The sequence below is a fragment of the Monodon monoceros genome, unplaced genomic scaffold (assembly GCF_005190385.1).
Source record: "Monodon monoceros isolate NGI ecotype Baffin Bay Population unplaced genomic scaffold, NGI_Narwhal_1 Super_Scaffold_5, whole genome shotgun sequence".
In the NCBI taxonomy this organism is placed as follows: Eukaryota; Metazoa; Chordata; class Mammalia; order Artiodactyla; family Monodontidae; genus Monodon; species Monodon monoceros.
The window spans coordinates 95,198,604-95,224,000 of NW_021703782.1; positions in this window are offsets into that span (position 1 = coordinate 95,198,604).

Consider the following 25,397-nt stretch of genomic DNA (forward strand, 5'->3'; position numbering starts at 1 on the left):
TGGGGGATCTTCCCGGACCGGGGCACGAACCCGTGTCCCCAGCACCGGCAGGCGGACTCCCAACCACCGCGCCACCAGGGAAGCCCCCACTTGGTATTTTTAAATAACTACTATTTATTGAGCTATTACTATGTACCAGGAATTGTGATGAGCCTTTTGTTATTCCCATTTTTTTCACTGAAATAAGGAATTCTTCTGACTCCCATCCAGTAATTCTGGCTTTGGCCATGTCCTCCCTGTCCCCGTTTCCATCCTACCCCACTCTCTGGGAAGCTGGGGAAACAGACACAAATATAATCCCGTTTTCAAAGAGCTTGATCTTTCCTCCCAAGGCTCTGACACGACCCCCAGATGTGCACGGAGCAAAATGTGTGTCCCAGCAGCCTCTTCTAAGCAGCAGGGAATGGTATCACGGCATGGCTGTGCAGGTGGTACCCATTCTAACACTGGGGAGACAGGACTTTGAGGGGATGTCCCATGTTGGGACAGGATGGTTGATCCTGTAGCACAGATTCCCAGGGGACTCTGGAAGAAAGTCTACATGTGCATCTAGGGTTTTGACAACGGCCCCACCTCCCAAGGCTGCAGGCCTGATGTGCAGACTGAGATATGTGTTCTGGCAGAGCACATGCTACTATTTAAACCCTCTATAGGTTTCATCTGGGACCCAAGGCTGCTTTTACAGGATTCCAGCACACAATTGGGACCACTTGACCTTCTCCACCCTTATCTCCCTCTCTGCCAATCCTCCCCCCAAGTCCTCTAACTTCTCATTAAATACTATGTTTAAAATAATAAAAGAACATTTGGAAAGTTATGGAGTCATAGGCTCATAAAGTTGCAAGAAATCTAAGAGGTCACCGAGCCCAATGTCTCTTAATGCAGGGAAAATGGTCCTTTTAAAAAGTACCTTAAAACATGGAAAATTGAAGTGATGTGAACAAAATCAATTATTATTAATGAAAAGTTTCATTTTTGTCTCAATGCATGGAATAGGCAAACCTCAGAGTCCATAGCAACTGGTAACACCCCGGTTAGGTTTTCCTAACCTACAGATATCCAGAGTGATCGATGAGGTTGAGGGTGGGGAAAGAAGAAACCTTTGGTAAGCAAACATGGGATCAGCAAAGTTTTTAATTTGACTGTGCTCAGAGCTGGCTGTGGAGTGAATAATTTACAAAGTAAAGGGCAAGACTTTGCAAGTAAATGAAAAACTTTATGTAAACAAAATCATAGTGCCCCCTGACCTCTTTTACCACAAAAGATTCCGAGGGTTTTTTTTTAAGTGACTAAAATACATAGGACTCAGGATGATTAGACTCTATTGAATTATCAAAAGAATATGTCAGACGTTTTGATTTTTGATGAGCTGATGAACGTAAAGTGGTCTGTTTTCATGTTGTTATAGATGTTTGTTTCTGTTTTTGTTTTACTTTTCCCTTATTACTGGTGAGGTAGAGTATATTTCCCTAAATTTTAGGCCATTATTGGCTATTAAGTTTTACTCTTTTGTGAATTAGCTATTCGCAACCTTTGCCCATTTAAATTGACTTATTTTTATTAATTTTCCTTGTTTTTTGTACGTTATGGACGTCAATCTTTTATCTGTTCATCTATGAATTTTTATAATTAAATATTTTTTTTAAAGACAGCTGTATCAAGCCCGTGAAAATATTTATTTTCCCCCAAAGGCGTATTAGGTTGTTACTATGTTTGGTTCTTGAAGAAGAGGATGGGGAGGTATAAATAGCATGTGGATTATGTAGGTCTTATCCCTGCAATCTCCACGAATGGATGTGCCTGCAAACATCCACTGTCTTCACTGAAGGAAGAGCTGGAGATGTGGTTCTAGGCACCTCCCTCATCTCCTCTTCTTTCTTTGAGGACTGCAGGTTGCTGCAGCTTTTGGGAGGAAGACAGAGGGAACTCAAACCAGAGCCTCCATTTAATCCACTCTCTCTCAATGGGAACAGTTGGGAGGAGACAGAAAAACTGAAGCATAAGGAGCACCTCCACAAGAACACAAACTGAGATAAACAATTTGCAAAGCACTTTTTCATCTTTGAGTCTTCCTAGTAATTGTCTTAGTGTGATCCGCATTTTTACAGAAGGGCAAATTGAGATTAGGAAGGGTGCCTATGTTCACACAGCTAAAAATCAACAGGGCTGAGGTTCAAAATTCAGATCTAGTTCTAGATCCTTTTGTCTGTTGAGGGCAGAGGTTGTGTTTTGATGAACTGTGTGCACTCTGCTTCCGCTAGTGCATCAATTCACTAACAGAGCCACACAGTGTATTTTTTGGTTAATTGTTTGTCCTATGGAAACTGCATTAACTTTCCCAAACTTTAAAGGGTGAGGGGATGGGAGCAGTGATCAGTAAATTATAAGTGCAATTCTCTATAAACTAATGTGAGGCAGGAAAGCCCAGATGTGTATCTATAATTATTGAAGGCCATTCATGCAAGAATTCTTTGCTCAACACAGCCAGAATTGCCATTTAAATATTATAATAATAATAATAATAAAGCTTGCTTTTTTTTTCCGTCTTCCCTAACCACAGGTACATAGCCATAATGTTCACTTTCCTCAAACACATATTTTTCCTATATTTATTTTTTCCTCAGAGTGAAGAGACTTCTGGAATGCTGACAGGGGCAATAGATGCTTAATTTTGGATTGTGATCTTCCCACAGCCTGTTGCCCAGTACTCAGCTCTATGAGGCCTTTGTTCATCCTGGGGCCCACACATAGCGCTGCCCTTAGAACCTGAATAAAAGCCCGCTGCTCAACCATGGCTTCCCAGATCCATCCCTGCCAGGTCCCCTCTTCCCAGGGCAATAATCCTTTTATTTATTTTTCTCACATGGAATGCCCCCCTTTCCATCTCATTTTTGCTTATTGAAATACCACATTAAGACTTGGCTCAAATGAAGAATTAAAGCCTTTCCCAACTCCTGCTCCTTTCCTTTTGCATGCACAAATGGCACCCTGTGATTCATGGCAACCAGCACACTATAGTGGCTACTTGGGGAGGCCTTGCATACCCTGTGAGTCTGCAAGCTGTGCCCATGTTAATGCTCTTTTCCCCTCCTTGGTGAGAGTCATGGTTGTTGTTGCAGAGGATGTGCTGTATTTTCCTACACATGAGAGATGCATCTTCTGCCTGGGCTTTAAGCCGCAAGTGATGACCACAAAGCCTTTTTCTACACCCTTCTCATGACCTCAGCAGGTGGGAAACACTGATCCCAAAGGGAAGAAGATCACAGAGGATGCAGGGTAAATAGGTGCTCACTTATTCCACAAATGTCTATCAAGCACCTTCCTGTTACAGGGCTGGGAATATAAGAGTGAGTGGGGACCCCAGACTCGTGATGCTTACTATTAGGGGTTGGATATAGACAGTAAACCACAGAAATAAGTAAAATACGTAGCATGTCGGTTCGGAGAAGCGTTGTACAGAAAAACAAAGCTGGGAAAGGGGAAAAGGATTCTATGGCAATGTTAAGTGGGGTGGTCACGATGGGCCTTGTTGAGAAGAGGTCTTTGAGCAGAGCCCTGAGGAGGTGGGAAAGTGAGCCAGGCATATATCTAGGGTACATTTCCTCTAGCTGAGGAATGGCAAGTGCAAAGGCCCTGAGATGAAAGCAAGGGGGCCATGTTTGAGGACAGTCAAGGAGACCAAGGGAACTGTTGTGGAGAGAGAAAAGAAAAAGATATTGAAGTCTTGGGGAGGCTGATCAAAGAGAGCTTTGTAGGTCATTTTGAGGACTGGCTTCTGCTCTGCGTAGGATGGAGAATTTAAGATGTTTTTTAAGCTAAGGAGAGAAGCCATATGATTTATGTTCCAAAAGAACCACTCAGTCTGCTGAGTTGAAAATAGGGGGACAGGGTGGCAGCAAAGAGACTAGCTAGGAAGCTACTGTAATAATTCAGCGAGAGAAAATGGCACCTTGGACTGTTCTGCAGAATAAAAGCTGAAGAAGTAAAAGAAGTGAATTCATTCTGTATTAGCTGATGGATTAGAAATGGGGATGGGGGTGTGGAGAAAAAGTGAGGGGGAAAAGTGTCAAAAATGACTCCAGTATCAGCAGGTTGGAAAGGTTATTTTCTGAGATGGGGAAAGTGCAGGAGAGATTTGTTTGCTTGTGGAGTGTATGTGGAGAAGACAGATAATTTGGTTTTAGACATGTTAAGTTTGTGATGCTGATTGGATGTCCATGTGGAGATACTGATCAGGCAGTTGGCTGAATACACAAGTCTAGAGTCTACAAAGCAGGTCTGGACTGGAGAAGTATGTTTGAGATTCGTTAGCAATAGGAATAGCCCCCCCAGCCACCAAAAAAATAATTGAGTCTGGATGAGGAAGGTCTCAAAGGCTGAAACCTGGGCATTTCGATGTTCAGAAGTTCTAATGAGGAGAACCTAGCAAAGGAGACTGAGAAGATGTGAATCAAAAGGACAAGAAAGGTCAAGGAGAGTTTGATATTCTAGAAACAAGCAGAGTGGGTATTTCAAGGGCAGGTTATTCCAGGCTAGTGTGTTAGCAGGTTGGCCACAGCCTCTCATGAAAGTGCGGCAGATTGCTTTGGCACTCAGGACCTCTCCAGAGAGGTTCCACGTGGAACCAGTGCATCTCAGAAGAGCCTGTCCAAGGTAGAATGGGAAAAAAAGCATTTATCTACTGGCAGCCTTACAATCTTCTGTCTTCCATTGATAAAAGTCCTTCCTGTGGGCATTACCTCTGGGTTGGACCACCCAGCCTGTCTATGGAGCCAAAGGCTTTGTGGGTCCTATCATAGCTTAAGCTCCTGTGGCTCTAACTATGGCAGACCCAATGGAGGTTATGACCAAAGCCAAGCTCTCAGCTGGGGAGAGGTTGTAGCTGGACTTTGTAACCATGAGGATGTTATGAGCCATCAGCAGGACCTCTGTGACTAGTAAGCAAGGCACGTGGCTGAGTTTCAGGAGGTATTCTTCACCGTGTATCAATAGGCATGGAATATGCATAAACTGGGTTAGTACGTTTTGTGAAGGGATAGGAAGTCCTCCGTTTCGTTGCTTTGTCTTTCTCAATTCTACTAAAACCAAACTTTTTTTTTTAAATTTTTATTGGACTATAGTTAATTTACAATGTTGTGTTAGTTTCAGGTGTACAGCAAAGTGAATCAGTTATACATATACATATATCCATTCTGCTTTAGATTCTTTTCGCATATAGGCCATTACAGAGTATTGAGTAAAGTTCCCTGTGCTATACAGTAGGGCCTTGTTAGTTATCTGTTTTATAGGTAGTAGTGTGTGTATGTCAATCACAGTCTCCCAACTTATCCCTCCCCCCTTAATTCCTGGAAACCATAAGTTTGTTTTCTGCATCTGTAACTGTATTTCTGTTTTGTATATAAGTTCATTTGTACCCTTTTTTTTAGATTCCACATATAAGCTATATCACATGATATTTGTCTTTGACTTCACTCTGATAATCTCTAGGTCCATCCATGTTGCTGCAAATGGCATTATTTCATTCTTTTTTATGGCTGAGTAATATTCCATTGTGTATACATACCATATCTTCTTTATCCGTTCTTCTGTTGATGGACATTTAGGTTGCTTCCATGTCCTGGCTATTGTAAACAGTGCTGCAACGAACATTGGGGTACACATATCCTTTCCAATTATGGTTTTCTCTGGATATATGCCCAGGAGTGGGTTTGCTCGATCATATGGTAGCTCCATTTTTAGGTTCTTAAGGAAGCTCCATACTGTTCTGTATGGTGGCTGTACTAGTTTACATTCCCACCAACAGTATAGGAGGGTTCCCTTTTCTACACACCCTCTCCAGCATTTATTGTTTGTTGACTTTTTGATGATGGCCATTCTGACCAGTGTGAGGTGATACCTCATTGTAGTTTTGATTTGCATTTCTTTAATAATTAGTGATGTTGAGCATCTTTTCATGTGCTTTTTGGCCATCCCAAACTCTTCTTACTCATCTTTCATACCCAGTGCATATGTTATCTCTTTCATAAAGCCTTCCCAAACTAGTTCAGCCTTTCTTCCTCTGTTCTTTCTTAGTGCCCATACTGGTCAATCAAGACTTGATTTCAGATTCAGATGTCCTGAGGTTCCAAGTTTTGTTCTACCGGCTACCAGCCAGGTGAACCTGATTTGACCATCTTTCCTCTCTTAGTATCAGTTTAATCATGAATAAGCTAGAAAAAATTCTGTTTGCTCACAGTTTCATTTGAAAAGACTTAATTAAGTTACAGCATGTGGTAATATTTTGATAAACCATAACATTGTATATTATTATTATTATTATTACTCCATCTTCATTTCATGTGATTGAGACCTTGAACCCAAGGATCACACTCTTTCTTTTATCTGTTCCCCCAATTTCCAGCACAACAATAAGCCTCTCAAAGAAAACTTTTGGCCTGACCAAACTTGGAGAAGAAAAGAATTACAAATCTTTTGCTTCAAATCCTTTTTGGAACTCAGCTAACCATAAATAAATAAATAAATAAGCACATGAAAATGAATTACAAACCCAAATGCATGCCTTGCTCTGAAGTATGTATTTGACTTTAAAAACCGAGCCTCCCTCTTTTAAAATTGAAATATGAAACATTGTGTGTGATTATTTTTTTCCCTTTTAAAGACAGAGCCACAGTTGCAGAAATACTTTAATAGACTACGCGGCGTTTCCCCTGCAGTCGTGCCAGTTCTGATTCCGCGTTTCCAGATGCTGCTGTTTGTTGTGGTTCTTTCAGTACTACCTGGCCAAGGAGCTGGATGGCTTGTCTCTCTCAGCAGCTCTGGCCAGGAACACTCAGCTGATGTGTGCTCTAGGTGAAAAAGGCACGTGGGTGATTGTTCACCCTGGGGTCAGTGTGCTGGAGCCCTCTGGATCCCCAGGCTCAGCACCTGTACCTTATGTGTTAGAGCCAAGAGACTGAGGAAGATGTTGAACTGGCCAAGATAGGACAGCAGGCAACAAGCCTAAAACAGATTTAATAAGAGACCTCATTCCTTTCCACTACGTTTTTGTGAGATATTTCATGGGAATTGCTACTTGAGAGCTACACGGAGCCAACCTGGGGCCTGGCCAGCCATAGACAGGGGGCTTAAAACCTTCATGGGCTGACTCCTGGTCTGTACACAGAAAACCTTGAGGAAGGAGACCTCTTCCAAGATATGCCAGCCCATGGGCTTTCGGCAGAAGTGTGGGAGTGGGCACTAGAAAGTACACTGTCTTAGTACAGGGACTTGAATTCTAATTCAGCCATCCATCCACGACTACCTGAGATGAGTCAGTTTTTCTCTATGGGGCTCAGAATCCCTGTCTCTAAATCGAGGAGGCTTGAGTTTCTAAGGCATCACTTAATTCTTTTGTAAGCCTGCATTATTATGCTCTGTGGAGGGGAATGACTGTGTGATATGGGAGCACAGCTTGCAGGTTGGAGCCACTCACCCTGGGTTCTCACCTCTACAGTCTTTACTGCCTTCTGGCTGCAAGATGTCACCCAAGTTACCCCCTTCCTGAGCCTCAGTTTCCCAAAAGGTAAATTAAAGAAGGAAGCAAGCTTACTGAGCTCTGTTTTGATGTTCTGGCATCCTATTCCACTCTACCCTGTTGTTTTACAGGAAGGCTGTACCCTATACACCATCAGTTCCCATACCAAGGGAGAAAGAAACCTGTAGAAACTTCCTAGGGGTGTTCAGGGATGCTTTCTTTGAACCCTCCTCCCCGCCCCCCATCCTTTTCTGGTTACTAGAACTTCTACTCCAGAGAGAGGATTAGCTTGAAGTCTTATCTGTAGGGATGGAGGGAAAAGGGCTTACATGAGGTGAATCAGAATCTTCTCCTATCTTTGGTTTGTGTTTACTGGTGTAGGGGAGGGGGTAGTGGGTGGGCCCCAGAGGTGGACTCCAGTCCCAGGATTCACTTTCTGATTCTCCCTTTTATAAAGTGCTGTCACTTCACCTGTGTATTCAGTGCCCACCCACCACATTACATTTTGGGTTCCAGCCCAAACACACTTGCTCAGGTTGCTCTCATTATCTAGAAAACCTACGCACCTTTTCCTGCCCCACTCCCTTCAGTGACAGATAACCATGATCATACTACTGCTACTACTGATGCTATAATAACAATAATTTTAAAACTGTCATCTATTAATTAACGATTATGCTCAAGACAATGCAGTGTGATTTACATCCATTTCTCATTTATTCCTCACACCTGTCCTGTGGATAGGTTCTAATCGCCCCCTCCTTTTATGGATATGGACTGAAACAGACGGAGGAAAAATGATAACGGAACTTTCAGTGGCTGAGGCCAGACTTTCATTTGGTGTCTGAGTCGTCTATCCTGCTCTAAATCTAACCATTTAATGCTTGTATTCCTGGTGTTGCTGTTGATTCGTGGAGATAGATCTTACCCCACAGTAGCTCCTAAATTTAGATTCCATGTATAAATGTCTGTATCTCTCACCTCATCTGGTGTCTGGTAGGGAATCAAAGGGCAGTAATTCCAGTTGTCTCCTTTAATCATCATGGCAGATTAGAGGAAAAAATGTTAAGAGACGTTAAGAATCTTCTCAAGGTCACACAGCTAATGTAAATGGCAGAGCTGAGATTCAAACAGAAGTCTGTAAGCCTATAAATTCCATGAGGTTCTGCATCACCACCAAGTACCTGTGTAAATCTCAAGCTTTTTTTGTTCTTAAACTTTGGGGGAAAAGTCATCAGGCAGTAATGGGGGCATGGCGAACTGGGAGTAGCAAGTAAAAGCAAGCTGGATCTAGAAGTTTCTGGTTGTTTCTGTGTGTGTGTTTTGTTAGCAGGATTGGAGGGAGTAATGTGCATGGTAGTAGAATTGTTGCTGGCAGAGAATTCTTTTAGCATCCACTTGAACATCCTCTTTCTTTTAAGTATGTATTGATTAGAGTCCAAATACCTCCATTCTATTCTTAGCCCAGCACTTGAATTACAGTGGATTCTCAGTTAAGCCTGTTGGTTCAGTTCTCTGTCATCCTCTACCCCCAATCCTCTTTTTAACATACAGATCAGAATAATGCATTGAAATGACTTGCTTCAAAAAAAAAAAAAGTGATCTGCAAGCAAAATATATGAACAACGTCATAATCATGTTGAAATTACAACCTTAATGACCCACAGAACCATTTTCCTTGACAGGCTGATTCCAGCACCTAACTTAAAAATATAGTTGGGTGTGTGTGTATAGTTATACTGTAAAATTAACAACAGCAGTGTTAGTAATAATCAGTGTTAAACGCTTTCTGTGTGCCAGATACCATGCTAAAACAATCATATATATTATTTCATTAAATCTAACCAACATGCTATTAAAAAGTACTATTATTATTCCTACTTTGCAGAATCTGGGCTTAGAGAAGGAAGGGAATTTGCCCAAAGTTACAGCTAGTGAGTGAAAAAGTCTGGAAACTTTCTGGCCTGGAGGCTGAACTCTTAATTATTAACATAAACTGATAGTCTTAGTGAAGAACACAATGATGATTCAAGCACCATAAGACCACAAATTTGGGCCTCAGAGGGGTTAATCCTATAAGAGGAAACACCTATCCTGTTAGTAGAATAAGAAAACGTGTATGTGAGTGCCTTTGAATTTCTTTTTTTTTAGTGGGTTAGGAAGACGTAAGTGACCTCTCCAGATGTCGTAGAACTTTGCAGCAGAGGGCAGACCTCAGTGATCCCTGGCAACACATATTAATGCCTCTTTTATTTCAGTATCACTTCATAGTTATTTTGCAGAGCTCATCTAGTGCCATGATATTTTGTGAGGTAGCTCACTCAGATGAGGAGCTTTCGGCACAGAAAGTTTAAATGTCTTGCCTTAAGTCACAGAATTAATAAGTAGCAGAGCCAGGAACCAAATCTTTGTCTTCGTGTTCTAGGTACAGGACTCTTTTATTGCAAATAAGAAAAGCATTCGAGAGATTTTAAGTGCCTTGGCCAAAATCACAGTCATTTGGTGACAGATTCAAAGCTATTGTCAGAGACACTGGGTAAAAATCAGTGCAAAAAAATGTGCTTTGAGTAGCTCATCAGAAATATGATAACACCATTCCAGCCTTTCAAGAGATTTGAATGCTGTTACATGCACCAAACCGTGATCAGCAAAGATCTACGTGATGAAACTCTGGCTGAAGGACTGATATCATGTAGCTCTTCCTGGACATGGGGAAAGGATCCAGAATTTCCCTTCCTCATAAATACTCAGAAATGAGCTCTCAGAAGATATGAGAGTTAAGATGTTAATCTTGTGCAGTTTTCTCTACAAGATTCTTAGATCCATCACTAAATCTACTCGAAATGTTAAAGCTGAACTGTATGTGTGAATTCAAACAGCGGGAACCGCTCTGTGTGAGTATATCTACCCAAATTTTCAGTCCAAATAGAATCCAGATCATAGGGGAAGAAGTCTGAGAGGCAGCATTATTTATACCACAGATTATTATTTTTTCTTCCTATTTTGTAAATTCCAGTCCAGGATGAAGCATTCAAGTTGTGGAAATACAAGAGATCAGTTTCTCTTGGTGACTGCCATTGCTAGGCTGAAATAAGAAGACCTAGCCCTGAGCTTTCTCATGGAAGCTTGTTTGGGATGTCTGTTCCAGGTTTGTTTGTAACCTAGATTTTGTGTGTGTGCGTGTATGTTTCTTATTCTATGCCGGTGATTTTTTCCAGACTGAATTCACTATTGTGGTTTCTATAGAGAAAGAGGATAGCTGGAATAAAATGCCATGGTATGTGTAGTTTGCTATTCTGTGTGGGGGGTTGGAAAGTGAAGAGGGACATAAAGTAGCACAGGGCTCCTCCATCTGAGCAGAGGCTCAGTGGTGGGCTGGGCAGGGGAAGCCCTGCATTGTGGGTCAGTACAAAGGCTGGGACAGTCAAGGTGACACACCTCGATTATTTTTCTACATGTCATACATTCTGACTCCTTGTTGCTCCTCAGATACTACCAGCATGCTTCTGCCTCGGGGCCTTTGCACTGGTTATTATTTCTCTTTGAAATAATTTTCCACTAAGTTGCTCCCACACCGTCCTCAGCTCTCATTGAAAGGTCATTTTCATTTACTCAGTGAAGCTCACTCTGACCATCTTATTTTAAAATGCATCTTTCCTCAAAATTTCCTTGTTTTTCCCCATAGCACTTATAACTTTCTAACATATCTGTCTGTATATCTATCTATCTATCTGTTTATCTCTGTGTAAATAAATAAATAAAAGGAATGTGCATGTATTTATTTGCTTAAAATAAATAAATATTTAAGCAAATAAATAAATGCACACACGAATGCCTTTTAGAAGAGGTACTCTGAAAGAGAGAAGAGCTTCATCTACTTTGTTCACCAATGAATCCCAAGCACACAGGATAGGCTTGGCACGGGCTGTAGGCGCTCAAATATTTGTCAAAGAAATAATTGTTTATTTATTTATTTTTATTCCCTAACTATCCCTCTCCCCGACCCTTCCCTCTGGTAGCCATAAGTTTGTTCTCTAAGTCTGTGAGTCTGTTTCTGTTTTGTAAATAAGTTCATCTGTATCATTTTTTTTCTTTAGATTCCACATGTAAACAATATCATACAATATTTCACTTTCTGTCTAACTTACTTCACTCAGTATGACGATCTCTAGCTCCATCCATGTTTATTTTATATTGTTTCCTTCAGTTACTTTTCATTATGTTTGTGAAACCATTATGTTTTCATTATGACTGTAAATTAGTTTTTATTGTGCTTTTAAAGTGTATTTTTTTTAAAGTCACTGAATTTGAGAACAGGCTCAGGGGATGCAACTATACCTGTCCCCAAGTCATTTTCATTTTACAGATACGTAATGAGTCCAACCTACCAACATGTTTGACGAATGAATAAATGTTAAACTGATGTTAAATAACCTTTAAGGAGAAAGAGTGAGGAGGCAGAGGTGCTTTGTACATATTACGTCCCGGGAGCCAGGCATTGTCATGTACCATTTTGCAAGGGAAAACCTGAAGTTTGAAAAAATGGTACAGATGAACTGGTTTGCAAGGCAGAAATAGAGACACAGATGTAGAGAACAAACGTATGGACACCGAGGGGGGAAAGCCGCGCGGGTGGGGGTGGTGGTGGGATGAACTGGGAGATTGTATATACATATACACTGATAGGTATAAAATAGTTAACTAATAAGAAAATGCTGTATTTAAAAAAATAAAATAAAATTCAAAAAAAAAGAAATGGATACAAATGGGCATAGGACTTTATGAATTTATATAGAAAGGGAATCTAAATTCAGTGTATGACAAAATGAGCACCACCAGTTAATGAGAAAGAAACTGTTTAATGAATAATGTTGAGATTTAAAAAAAAAGTTTCTTATGCAGGTCATACAGCTAGTAAAAGGAAGAGACATCAGATTTGTTATTCCTGACCCCAAAGCCTATAGTTAACTAGCAACACACTACACCATCTTCAAACTATGAATTCTCTAGAGATGATAGTCATAGATAATTGGTGTGTTGGATGTGGTAGTGTACCAGACAGATACCCTCCATTAGTACTAAAGGACTCGTGTGCCCAGACGTTGAGATTGCTGGTCACTGTCAGCTCTCCAGCTACCAGTCATCCTCCATGGAAGGTTGCAGGGTCAGCCCACATACAATGCTTCTTCCATGTGGGGTTCAAAGGTCTGGCCCGCTTGCCTCATGTGGAGCAACTCTGAGGGGTCATCCTAGCTCCAGAGCTCCCCAGTGGGATCAGCTGAGGCCTCTGTTGTGACTACATCGCAGCCCAATCCCTCTCTCTGCTCAGTTCTAGCACCTTCACTCTCCACAGGTATATCTCCCCAAAGCACTTCCTAATAAACATCTGGACATGCAAATGTCTGCCAGAGTCTGTTTCCAAAGAATCTGATCAGAGTCAGTTTATTAGGTAGTACTGCTGAGTTCAGATATTTGCACTAACAACGCCAGTAGCACATGCCTTACATCCAGTCTCAGATAGTAGGGCGTGTTGGAACCCATGGTTCCACAAAGCTTGAGGCACTCCTCTTAACTTCCAGAAGCATGTTGGAGAAAACAACTGTGGTACACAATTTGACCCTTGTGGGATCATCTGTTTTTCAATTAGCTTGATTTGAAATGTCACCAGTTTGACAGTCATCACATCTGGTAAGAACTTGCCCTGAAAGCTCCTTCATTCAATAAGTAATGCCCACTGTGTGCTGGGCCTTAAGTTGCATTGCACTTGAGAGCATCAAAGATGCATAAACCCAGGTCCTGCTCTCAAGTAGCTCTTGGTTTAGAAAGTGATTCTCTAATGGTTGTACATCCAGAACCTCTTAAGAACTTGTTAAAAATGCCCATGACTGATCTTGGAATGGGGACCAAGAATTATTCCTACTTAATTTTTATATTCTGATACAAATCGTTCATGAACCACTTGTGGAGAAACCTGAATCCTGAAGATGGTATAAAGTATGCACTGAACATGCATTGTTCGATCTCTTCTTACTGAGGAATGTGCTGCGGTGGGCTCTATAAAGTGTGTGTGTGCATACACACATATATATGTATTCTATACTTATGGAATATAGTCCATAGTATCTACATTTACTGAGAAACCATTAGGTGTCAGATACTATGATAAGCTCCATGGAAGGATGAAGATGAAAAATTCTTGGGTCCTTTCCTGAAAAAGCTTAATTAGAACTAGATAAAAGTCATTAATTTCTGCCATCATTTATTTACCTATTTCATCAATGAATTCATCCCTTCATTTATTTAATAAATACTTACTAAATGAAATGTGCTATCAAAATGATAAATAAGGAAATATATGAGAAGTACCTTACATGGAAATCCCAACCCTGTGGGAGGGTTGCCATCTTAGCTTCCATACATTTTGCAGAATTTAAGGCTTGGTTAATTAAAATGCTTCCTATGGCAGTGAACAAACGCACATCTGGAGGTGGTAATCACTGTTAAGACGTTTGTGTTTGGATCATCTTAATTCCCTTCAGTTCACAAATTTGGGGATGGGAGGAAGGCAGTAGTAAGAGTTCCTTCTGGTTTGCCTGACTCAAGTGAACCATTTTTGAATTTGGAGAATTTCACAATCATCAGTCAGACTGGCCCGTGCTAGCAGTTTTCTGGATTTCTAGGAAAAATCTCTGATGTGTGTCATGGTAAGGACGTGTTCAAACAAGGAAAAGGGGTAAATGAAGAATCATAATCATTTAGAAAGAATTCACCAAGAAGTAGAGGTCTCCGTGGTGTAAGTGAGGAGTTGCACAATGCGGTTACAGGAAATGCCAGATATGTGACAGGTGGGATTGAATTCTCCCCTCACCCCCCCCAAGGCAGACAGCTTGAATCTAGCCTAGCTCTCTTTCCTATAGAGGCAGATGGAACCACAGAATCCTTCTATAAACACTGACTCCAGACATCCATTACCAGTTCACTATAATTAGTAGGAGAGAGGTTACCTAATATCCATTGCCAGTGCAGTGATTTGGATTTAAGAGTGTGCAGATTTGGGATTTAGGTCCAGGTCTTCAGGCAACCAGAGGTTTTCATCTGACAGGCTCTTTGGACATCGGTTCACTAGGCTTTCCAGTGGATTACTTATCTTCTGCATGCCTCTGTGTGTTTATGAAAATCAAAGGTGAGAAAATATAGGATTCAGTTTCAGAAAAGAAAGTCTGAACTGTTCATAAATACAGGACCCTCCTTGACATGCCTTCCTCAACCTTGTGCTCTCTCTCTCTCCTCCTGCCGCTCCTGGCCACTGGCCATTTACTTTTTTGGCCATTTTGAACTCCTGTCACTTTCCTGAACGTCCTTTCACTCTGTTCCTTGTAGGCTGTGATAAATACTGTTCCCTCTGCCTGGCAAACTTCTCCCTACCCTACTCACCTCATTCTCTATCCCTTGCCCAATCCCAGGCCACTTATCGCTTGAATACATGGCGCATTTCAACTTACTCTTTAGCTTTCCTGGTCCTTCTCTGGGAGTTTTTCTCTGATGACATCAGTCTGACTTGGACTATACTCTTCCATGATCCCCACTGGTACCCTTATCTGGGCACTAGCCTTTGACTTTGAGTGTAAAGACTATATGCTTTGATCTCCATCTTTTCTACAGTGCCTTGCATGGTGTCAACACATAGTAGGTGCTTAATAAACATATTGGAATTGGTGAATGTAGCAGCAAGCATTTGTTGCTAATAATGAACATGATGGTTATACCTCCCTTGTTTTATATGTCTCTTTTCATCTGTTTCCAGCTTTATTCCATATTTTATGTAATACACATTTATTTAATATATTTTATTTAATAAAGTAGAGAATAATTTAAAAGAGAGTCATAAAAAATGAGGGACTTTTGGTTGTATGTTTATCCCATTAACATTTACTGAGTACCTTCTAAGTGCCAGAAAATGGAGAAACCAAGAAGAAAATGACACCATCGCTTCCATCAAAAAATTGAGTCTAGCAAAGGAGACAGACAGAAGTACTTGACTAAGATGACCATGAAATGAGTACTAATCATATATTCATATTAATTGAATATCTACTATATACCAGGCCCCGTTCTAGGCAGTGAGGTTCTGTGTTCAGGGAGCTTCTATTACAGAGTTGCAAGTGAGGGGTATCCAAAGAGATGAGAAGCATGCAAGAGGAAGAAGGGACTTCTATGAGGAGGTGACATTTTTGGTAACCTGAGTGGAGCAAATGCAGTACTAACTTCTAAGGATGAAGGGATGCTTATTTAGTTATGTGATATCTAACGCATGATAGATGTGGCTGTAGGAGCAGAGTTCCTGGCACAAAGTGGTTGCTTGATAAACATGCCATTCTGGATAACTAAGCCAAATCCAAAAATGAGTAAAAAGTGGTCCTTTCCCTCAAGATCATGCATTCTAGTGGAAAAGAGGGTGAGGTACATGGTGGTGAATGAGAGGAGAAGCCGAGAGAAGAGTTGGAGCTCTGAAGCTCACACATTCCTCTCCTCCCACCACCCTTCCTTGTCCTTCAATTCCTTCCTCTGAAAAAGAATATTCTTCTTGGGAGTTCTGAGTTCTCTGGTGTTACTGTTTCTTTTGCTGGGTGCTCCACCTTGACCTCCTCGCAAATGCCTCCTGCAAATGTTTATTTGTATAAATGTTGCATATACAAGGGCAGGAGATAGGGAAAGGGGTGAGCCAGAGTCATTTACGAAAGCACTTTGGCACTCTGCTCCGGAAATCATTTCCTCAGGAGGCTGCCCTGGACAGAGTGCACTTATTCTCAGACCTTCTATCCCCATTTCCAAGCAGAATTGCAATTCTTATTTACAGTCAGAAGCTCCATGGCGTTCCGAGCCAAAAGCCTTCTTTCCTGAAAAGCCAGCCGTGGCCTCCAGCATTCCATTCTTACATTTAACAAGAATGCATTCCTGTATGATCCAAACAACTAACCAGGTACCTGGACCAGATGGAGAACGGTAGCCCTAATTCATCTCCATCAGAGAGCATTTAATGGGCACCTATTTGGGCAGATCTTATCCCAGTCACTGAGGGCACAAGACATAGAATCCTAAAAGGGCAGGAAGGGACTACCTTTTATGAAGGACATGCCACATACTACCATGCTTTCCACACAAGACATTGTAAAATTCTTGTGAAATAGATATTATTATCCCACTTTACAGATCAAAGAAAGAGGAAGGAAGGGCAGAAAGAAGGGAGAGAGGGAGAGAGGGAAGCAGTAAAGTAGGGAGGAAGGGAAGAAAATGGAGGGATGAAGAATTTGAAGCTCTGTAACTTGCACAACTCCTGACACCTGGTGAATAGGCTCTCCACCCATTTTCCTCCATCACCTCTAATCAAGCTTTCACCTTCACATCTCCCTCAGAGTTGTTCTTATCAAGGTTATCATTGACATCCACAGGGCTATACCAAGTAGTCAATTATCAGCCCTCATTTTGAGGTCCATCACCTATTAGCAGCATATAATACACTTCATCACCCCCTCCTCCTTGAAACACTTTTTTCACTTGGCTTCCAAGACGTACACACTCTCCTGGTTCTGCTGATGCCTCACTGCCACTCTTTCTTACTCTCAGCTGACTTCTGCTTATCAACCTGGTGTCTTGATATTGGAGCTTCTCAGAACTCAGTCCTTGGACTGCCTCTGTTCTCTGTCTGCATTCACTCCCTGGGTTATCTCATGCTTTCTCATTGCTTCAGATAGCATCTGCACACCAACAGCTCTTTTTCCTTCCATTCTGGATCGTTTCTCTGAACTTCAGATTGGTATATACAACCAGGTACTTGATATGTCTCCTTGGATGTCTCAGACTTACTTTCAAAATTAAACTCCTTATCTTACCCATGAAACCCACTCCTGTGATGGACTCCCAGTCTCAGTTCTGGAAGCTCCATCTTTCCCATTGCTCAGAACAACAGCAACAACAAACCCCTTCTATTTCATACCCCGTACCCAGTATTACAGGGTATCTAGTTTGAGTTACCTTCAAAGTACAGCCTGGTCATCTCCATGGTCACCAGCCTGATGCAAGCCTCCATTGTCTGTCACCCAGATTACTGTGTGGTCTCCCTCCCTTTGCATTTGCCCTAAAAGCTTGGCCTCAACTTGGTGTCCAGGGTGATCCTGAAAAACCTATCAGTTCCCCCTTTATAACTCTCCAAACTCTTCTCATCTCACTCAGAGTGAAATCCAAAGTTCTTAAGATGACCGACAGGGCCCTGCTCCATCTGGTCTCACGTCCCAGCCTGAACTCATCACGCACTCATCCCGCTCCACGCGCGCTCACTCCGCTCCAGTCCCACTGGCTTCCTTGCTATTCCCCCTTCCTGGAATTCTGTCCCCTAGACATCTACATGGCTGATTTCCCCAACTCCTTCGGATCTTCACCTCAATATAACTTTTTCAGAAGGGATGTAATTGACCACTCTACTTAAAATTGTAACCCTACCCCAGCATTTTCTGTCCCCCTTCTTTGCTTTATTTTTCTCCATAATGCTCACCATCATCTATTATTTCATACAGCTTATTTGTTTTGTGGTTTTCCTCTCCTTCTCTCTCTCCACACTAGAAAGTAAGCTCCTCGAGTGCAGGTTTTTCTGCTGGTTTTCCACTGCTCTATGTAAAGCACTTTAGAGAAGTGTGTATGATAGACTGGGCCTTCAATTAATATTTATTAAGTAAATAAATCCCAACAAGTAAGGAAAGGGAGGCATCAGGAAGGTTTAATATAGGCAAGGGAAGCTTCATGGAGAAGGAAAAAAAGTTTGTTGAGTACTTATTGTGTACCAGGTACTAAGTTAATACCTTACATCCATTATCTCATTAAATCCTCCTACAACCCTGTGAAGTATTATTGTTGTTGTTGTTGTTTCCATTTTACAGAATAGAACACTGTAATGTCAAAAGGCTAATTCACCTTCTCAAGGTCACTACAACAATTTGTATAGACATCCAGAAGTCAGCTCCTTTTCTTTCTGGTTCCCAACCATGGGATACAGTTTTAGAAATCTCTCATGGGGGTGGGGCTATCCTACTTAAATTAAAGGAAGGAAAAAAATTAAAGGAAGGCATATATAAAAAAGAAAGTTTTCATTAATATTAATATTATTTTTTTCAATAACTGTTATGATTTAATTCTTATAATAACTCCGTTATAGTATGCGCTATGTCCTTAAGGGAGAAGAATGAACAGAATATTCCCTGCCCTCAGTGAGATCACAATCTAGAAAAGATGACATTAATACAAAAACAAAAGTATTTTAATAGCTTTGTGCTTTAGGAGCACAGAGGAGGGAGCAATTGATTTCACGAGGATGGAGTCAGACAAGGAAGACCTCGGAGAAAGAGGACATCTAAACTTAATCCTACAGGATAGGGAAGACTTTGTAGTCCAGGCAGGGTTGCAGCAGAAGCAAAGGATGGAGCCATGGCAGAGTGGGAAAGAGCTTAGGTACAATAAAGAGAAGGTGTATATGTATAACTGAATCACTTTGCTGTATACCTGAAACTAACACAACATTGTTAATCAACTATACTCCAATATATAAAATAAAAAGTAAAAAAAAGAAGAAGAAGAAGAAGGTGGGTCTGGGACTTCTCCCTAAGGGCAGTAGGAAGCCATTGCAAGATTTAATCCGGGAAGTGGCCTTTTCAGGTCTGTGCTTAGCTGAGATCACTCAGATTCTCATCATGGAGGATGAGTGGCAAGGAAACAAACTGGGGACAGGATGCTAGTATAGGGGGCCTAGCAAAATCTGGGGAGAAATGATGAAACCAATGCTGGGGCAGGAGAAGTGGGAATGATGGATGATGGTGATGTGAGTATGCACATTTAGAGTGTTAAAGTCAGCTGTTCATTAAATTGCCTGGGAAGGTTAAACAATTCTTCTACCCTGGACACAGCCCAAATCAAATGAATCAGAATTTCTAGGGTTTACAATAGTTTATAAAGCCCCCCAGATGATTTCAATGCATAACCAAGTTGGAGAACCACTGGTTTATGAATTACTGGTGTGGATGAGTAATTGGATATGACCAAAAAAGAAGAAGGAAGACAGAAAGGTAAGGTTTTCCAGCCCACATGGCTTAAAGAAAGGCTATTGTTTCAATGACTTTTCTAAAGAATCAGACTGGCTACAGCTAGTACTTGATGAGTAGCCTTGGGCAAATGACACATGTCTCAGCTATGGAAAATGGTAAACTTACCTTATAAAAGTACTGTGGGGATTAAATGAGATAATGCATTTAAAGCACTAGCATGGTGCCAGGAACAATGAAATTTTTATTTCATTTATTTATTTAATTCTTTTAGGCAAAAATGAGTCTATTGGAAAAGGAATGGTTTCCAGATGAGAGGTACTAAATTTGGATCTCAACATACCGGACTTAAGAGTGTCTGTAGGATATCGAATACTCATTTGGAAGTAATACTTTAGTTTTCAAGAGGTAGTTCAGAACTATAGGCACAAATTTGGTGCTGTTTGGTGCTAATGCTCTTGTTGGCATATAAATGTATATGGCCACATGAATGTATCATGTCATTTGGAGGGAGAATAAAGTGAAGGGAATGAGTGAAGGACTAGTATATCAGGTACAGACAGATCATTTTGAACCTCAGTTTCCTTCTCTATAAAGTGAAGAAAATGGTAAATTATGCTTCAGAACATTTCTTGGAGAGTTAAATACGATAATACGGGTAAAGCACATTAAAAATGTGGGATATAGGAGGCATGAAAGTGCAAAATAGCCAGAAGAGAAAAAAGGAAACACATTTTCAAAAGAGTATTTTGTCAAGGAACAAAAGAGTCCCAAATTTGAGGAAAAGATCACTTGTGTCAAGTACATAAAATAAATCATTTGGGACCACAGTGTTCTCACTAGTATAATGAGCCCTCGATTAAAGGATAATTACATAACTGTTAATTTATTGTCCTTATTTAGTTTTTTTAACGTTTTATTGGAGTATAATTACTTTAAAATGGTGTATTAGTTGCTGCTTTATAACAAAGTGAATCAGCTATACATATACATATGTCACCATGTGTCTTCCCTCTTGCGTCTCCCTCCCTCCCACCCTCCCTATCCCACCCCTCTAGGTGGTCACAAAGCACCCAGCTGATCTCCCTGTGTTATGTGGGTGCTTCCCACGAGCTATCTATTTTATATTTGGTAGTGTATATATGTCCATGCCACTCTGTCACTTCGTCCCAGCTTACCCTTCCCCCTCACCGTGTCCTCAAGTCCATTCTCTACATGTGTGTCCTTATTCCTGTCCTGCCCCTAGGTTCTTAAGAACCATTTTTTTTTTCAGATTCCATATATATGTGTTAGCATACGATATTTGTTTTTCTCTTTCTGACTTACTTCACTCTGTTTGACAGACTCTAGGTCCATCCACCTCACTACAAATAACTCAATTTCATTTCCTTTTATAGCTGAGTAATATTCCATTGTATATATGTGCCACATCTTCTTTATCCATTCGTCTGTTGATGGACACTTAGGTTGCTTCCATGTCCTGGCTATTGTAAATAGAGCTGCAGTGGACATTGTGGTACATGACTCTTTTTGAGTTATGGTTTTCTCAGGATATATGCCCAGTAGTGGGATTGCTGTGTCTTATGGTAGTTCTATTTTCAGTTTTTTAAGGAATCTCCATACTGTCCTCCACAGTGGCTGTATCAGTTTACATTCCCACCAACAGTGCAAAAGGGTTCCCTTTTCTCCACACCCTGTCCAACATTTATTGTTTCTAGATTTTTTGATAATGGCCATTCTGACTGGTGTGAAGTGATACCTCATTGTCGTTTTGATGTGCATTCCTCTAATGATTAGTGATGTTGAGCATCCTTTCATGTGTTTGCTGGCAATCTGTATATCTTCTTTGGAGAAATGTCTGTTTAGGTCTTCTGCCCATTTTTGGATTGGGTTGTTTCTTTTTTTGATATTGAGCTGCATGAGCTGCTTGTAAATTTTGGAGATTAATCCTTTGTCAGTTGCTTCATTTGCAAATATTTTCTCCCATTTTGAGGGTTGTCTTTTCGTCTTGGTTATGGTTTCCTTTGCTGTGCAAAAGCCTTTAAGCTTCATTAGATCCCATTTGTTTATTTTTGTTTTTATTTCCATTTCTCTAGGAGGTGGGTCAAAAAGGCTCTTGCTGTGATTTATGTCCTAGAGTGTTCTGCCTATGTTTTCCTCTAAGAGTTTTATAGTGTCTGGCCTTACATTTAGGTCTTTAATCCATTTGGAGTTTATTTTTGTATATGGTGTAAGGGAGCGTTCTAATTTAATTCTTTTATGTGTAGCTCTCCAGTTTTCTGAGCACCACTTATTGAAGAGGCTGTCTTTTCTCCATTGTATATTCTTGCCTCCTTTATCAAAAATAAGGTGACCATATATGTGTGGGTTTATCTCTGGGCTTTCTATCCTGTTCGATTGATCTGTATTTCTGTTTCTGTGCCAGTACCATACTGTCTTGATTACTGTACCTTTGTAGTATAGTCTGAAGTCAGGGAGCCTGATTCCTCCAGCTCCGTGTTACTTTCTCAGAATTGCTTTGGCTATTCGGGGTCTTTTGTGTTTCCATACAAATTGTGAAATTATTTGTTCTAGTTCTGTGAAAAAAGCAATTGGTAGTTTGATAAGGATTCCATTGAATCTGTAGATTGCTTAGGGTAGTATAGTCATTTTGTTGGTTCTTCCACTCCAAAAACATGTTATATCTCTCCATCTGTTTGTATCATCTTTAATTTCTTTCATCAGTGTCTTATAGTTTCCTGCATACAGGCCTTTTGTCTCCTTAGGTAGGTTTATTCCTAGGTATTTTATTCTTTTTATTGCAATGGTAAATAGGAGCGTTTTCTTAATTTCTCTTTCAGAGTTTTCATAATTGGTGTATAGGTATGCAAGAGATTTCTGTTCATTAATTTTGTATCCTGCTACTTTACCAAATTCACTGATTAGCTCTAGTAGTTCTCTGGTAGCATCCTTAGGATTCTCTATGTATAGTATCATGTCACCTGCAAACAGTGACAGCTCTTTACTTCTTCTTTTCCAATTTGGAGTCCTTTTATTTCTTTTTCTTCCCTGATTGCTGTGGCTAAAACTTCCAAAACTATGTTGAATAATAGTGGTGAGAGTGGGCAATCTTGTCTTGTTCCTGATCTTACTGAAAATGGTTTCAGTTTTTCACCGTTGAGAATGATGTTGGCTGTGGGTTTGTCATATATGGTCTTTATCATGTTGAGGTAAGTTCCCTCTATGCCTACTTTCTGGAGGGTTTTTATCATAAATGGGTGTTGAATTTTGTCAAAAGCTTTTTCTGCATCTATTGAGAATATCATATGCTTTTTCTCCTTCAATTCGTTAATATGGTGTATCACATAGATTGATTTGCGTATATTGAAGAATCCTTGCATTCCTGGGATAAAACCCACTTGATCATGGTGTATGATCCTTTTAATGTGCTGTTGGGTTCTGTTTGCTAGTATTTTGTTGAGGATTTTTGCATCTGTGTTCATCAGTGATATTGGCCTATAGTTTTCTTTCTGTCTGTCATCTTTTTCTGGTTTTGGTATCAGGCTGATGGTGGTCTCATAGAATGAGTTTGGGTGTGTTCCTCCCTCTGCTGTATTTTGGAAGAGTTTGAGAAGGATAGGTGTTAGCTGTTCTATAAATGTTTGATAGAATTCGCCTGTGAAGCCCTCTGGTCCTGGGGTTTGTTTGTTGGAAGATTTTTAATCACAGTCTCAATTTCAGTGCTTGGGATTGGTCTGTTTATATTTTCTATTTCTTCCTGATTCAGTCTCAAAAGGTTGTGCTTATCTAAGAATTTGTCCATTTCTTCCATGTTGTCTACTTTATTGGCATATAGTTGCTTGTAGTAATATCTCATGATCCTTTGTATTTCTGCAGTGTCATTTGTTCTTTTTCACTTCTAATTCTATTGATTTGAGTCTTCTCTCTTTTTTTCATGATGAGTCTGGCTGATGGTTTACCAATTTTGTTTATCTTCTCAAAGAACCAGCTTTTAGTTTTATTGATCTTTGCTATTGTTTCCTTCATTTCTTTTTCATTTATTTCTGATCTGAGCTTTATGATTTCTTTCCTTCTGCTAACTTTGGGGTTCTTTTGTTCTTCTTTCTCTGACTGGTTTAGGTGTAAGGTTAGGTTGTTTATTTGAGATGTTTCTTGTTTCTTGAGGTAGGATTGTATTGCTATAAACTTCCCTCCTAGAACTGGTTTTGCTGCATCCCATAGGTTTTGGGTCGTCATGTTTTCGTTGTTATTTGTTTCTAGATATTTTTTTATTTCCTCTTGACTTCTTCAGTGATCTCTTGGTTATTAAGTGGTGTATTGTTTAGCCTCCATGTGTTTGTATTTTTTACAGATTTTTTCCTGTAATTGATATCTAGTCTCACAGTGTTGTGGTAGGAAAAGATACTTGATACGATTTCAATTTTCTTAAATTTACCAAGGCTTGATTTGTGACCCAAGATATGGTCTATCCTGGAGAATGTTCCATGAGCACTTGAGAAGAAAGTGTATTCTGTTGTTTTGGGATGGAATGTCCTATAAATATCAGTTAAGTCCATCTTGTTTAATGTATCATTTAAAGCTTGTGTTTCCTTATTTATTTTCATTTTGTATGATCTGTCCTGTGGTGAAAGTGGGGTGTTAAAGTCCCCTAGTATGATTGTGTTACTGTCGATTTCCCCTTTTATGGCTGTTAGTATTTGCCTTATGTATTGAGGTGCTCCTATGTTGGGTGCATAAATATTTACCATTGTTATATCTTCTTCTTGGATTGATCCCTTGATCATTAGGTAGTGTCCTTCTTTGTGTCTTGTAATAGTCTTTATTTTAACGTCTATCCTGTCTGATATGAGAATTGCTACTCCAGCTTTCTTTTGTTTTCCATTTGCATGGAATATCCTTTTCCATCCCTTCACTTTCAGTCTGTATGTGTCCCTAGGTCTGAAGTGGGTCTCTTGTCGACGGCATATACGTGGGTCTTGTTTTTGTATCCATTCATCCAGTCTGTGTCTTTTGGTTGGAATAGTTAATCCATTTACATTTAAGGTAATTAACAATATGTATGTTGCTATTACCATTTCCTTAATTGTTTTGGGTTTGTTATTGTAGGTCTTTCCTTCTCTTGTGTTTCCTGCCTAGAGTAGTTCCTTTAGCATTTGTTGTAAAGCTAGTTTGGTGGTGCTGAATTCACTTAGCATTTGCTTGTCTTTAAAGGTTTTAATTTCTCCTTGGAATCTGAGTGAGATCCTTGGTGGGTAGAGTCATCTTGGTTGTAGGTTTTTCCCTTTCATCACTTTAAGTATGTCCTGCCACTCCCTTCTGGCTTGCAGAGTTTCTGCTGAAAGATCAGCTGTTAACCTTATGCGGATTCCCTTGTATGTTATTTGTTCTCTCGTTGCTTTTAATAATTTTTCTTTGTGTTTAATTTTTGATAATTTGATTAATATGTGTCTTGGTGGGTTTCTCCTTGGATTTATCCTGTATGGGACTCTCTGTGCTTCCTGGACTTGATTAACTGTATCCTTTCCCATATTAGGGAAGTTTTCAACTATAATCTCTTCAAATATTTTCTCAGTCCCTTTCTGTTTGTCTTCTTCTTCTGGGAGCCCGATAATTTGAATGTTGGTGCGTTTAATGTTGTCCCAGACGTCTCTGAGACTGTCCTCAATTCTTTTCATTCTTTTTTCTTTATTCTGCTCTACAGTCATGATTTCCACTATTTTATCTTCCAGGTCACTTATCCGTTCTTCTGCCTCAGTTTTTCTGCTGTTGATTCCTTCTAGAGAATTTTTACTTTCATT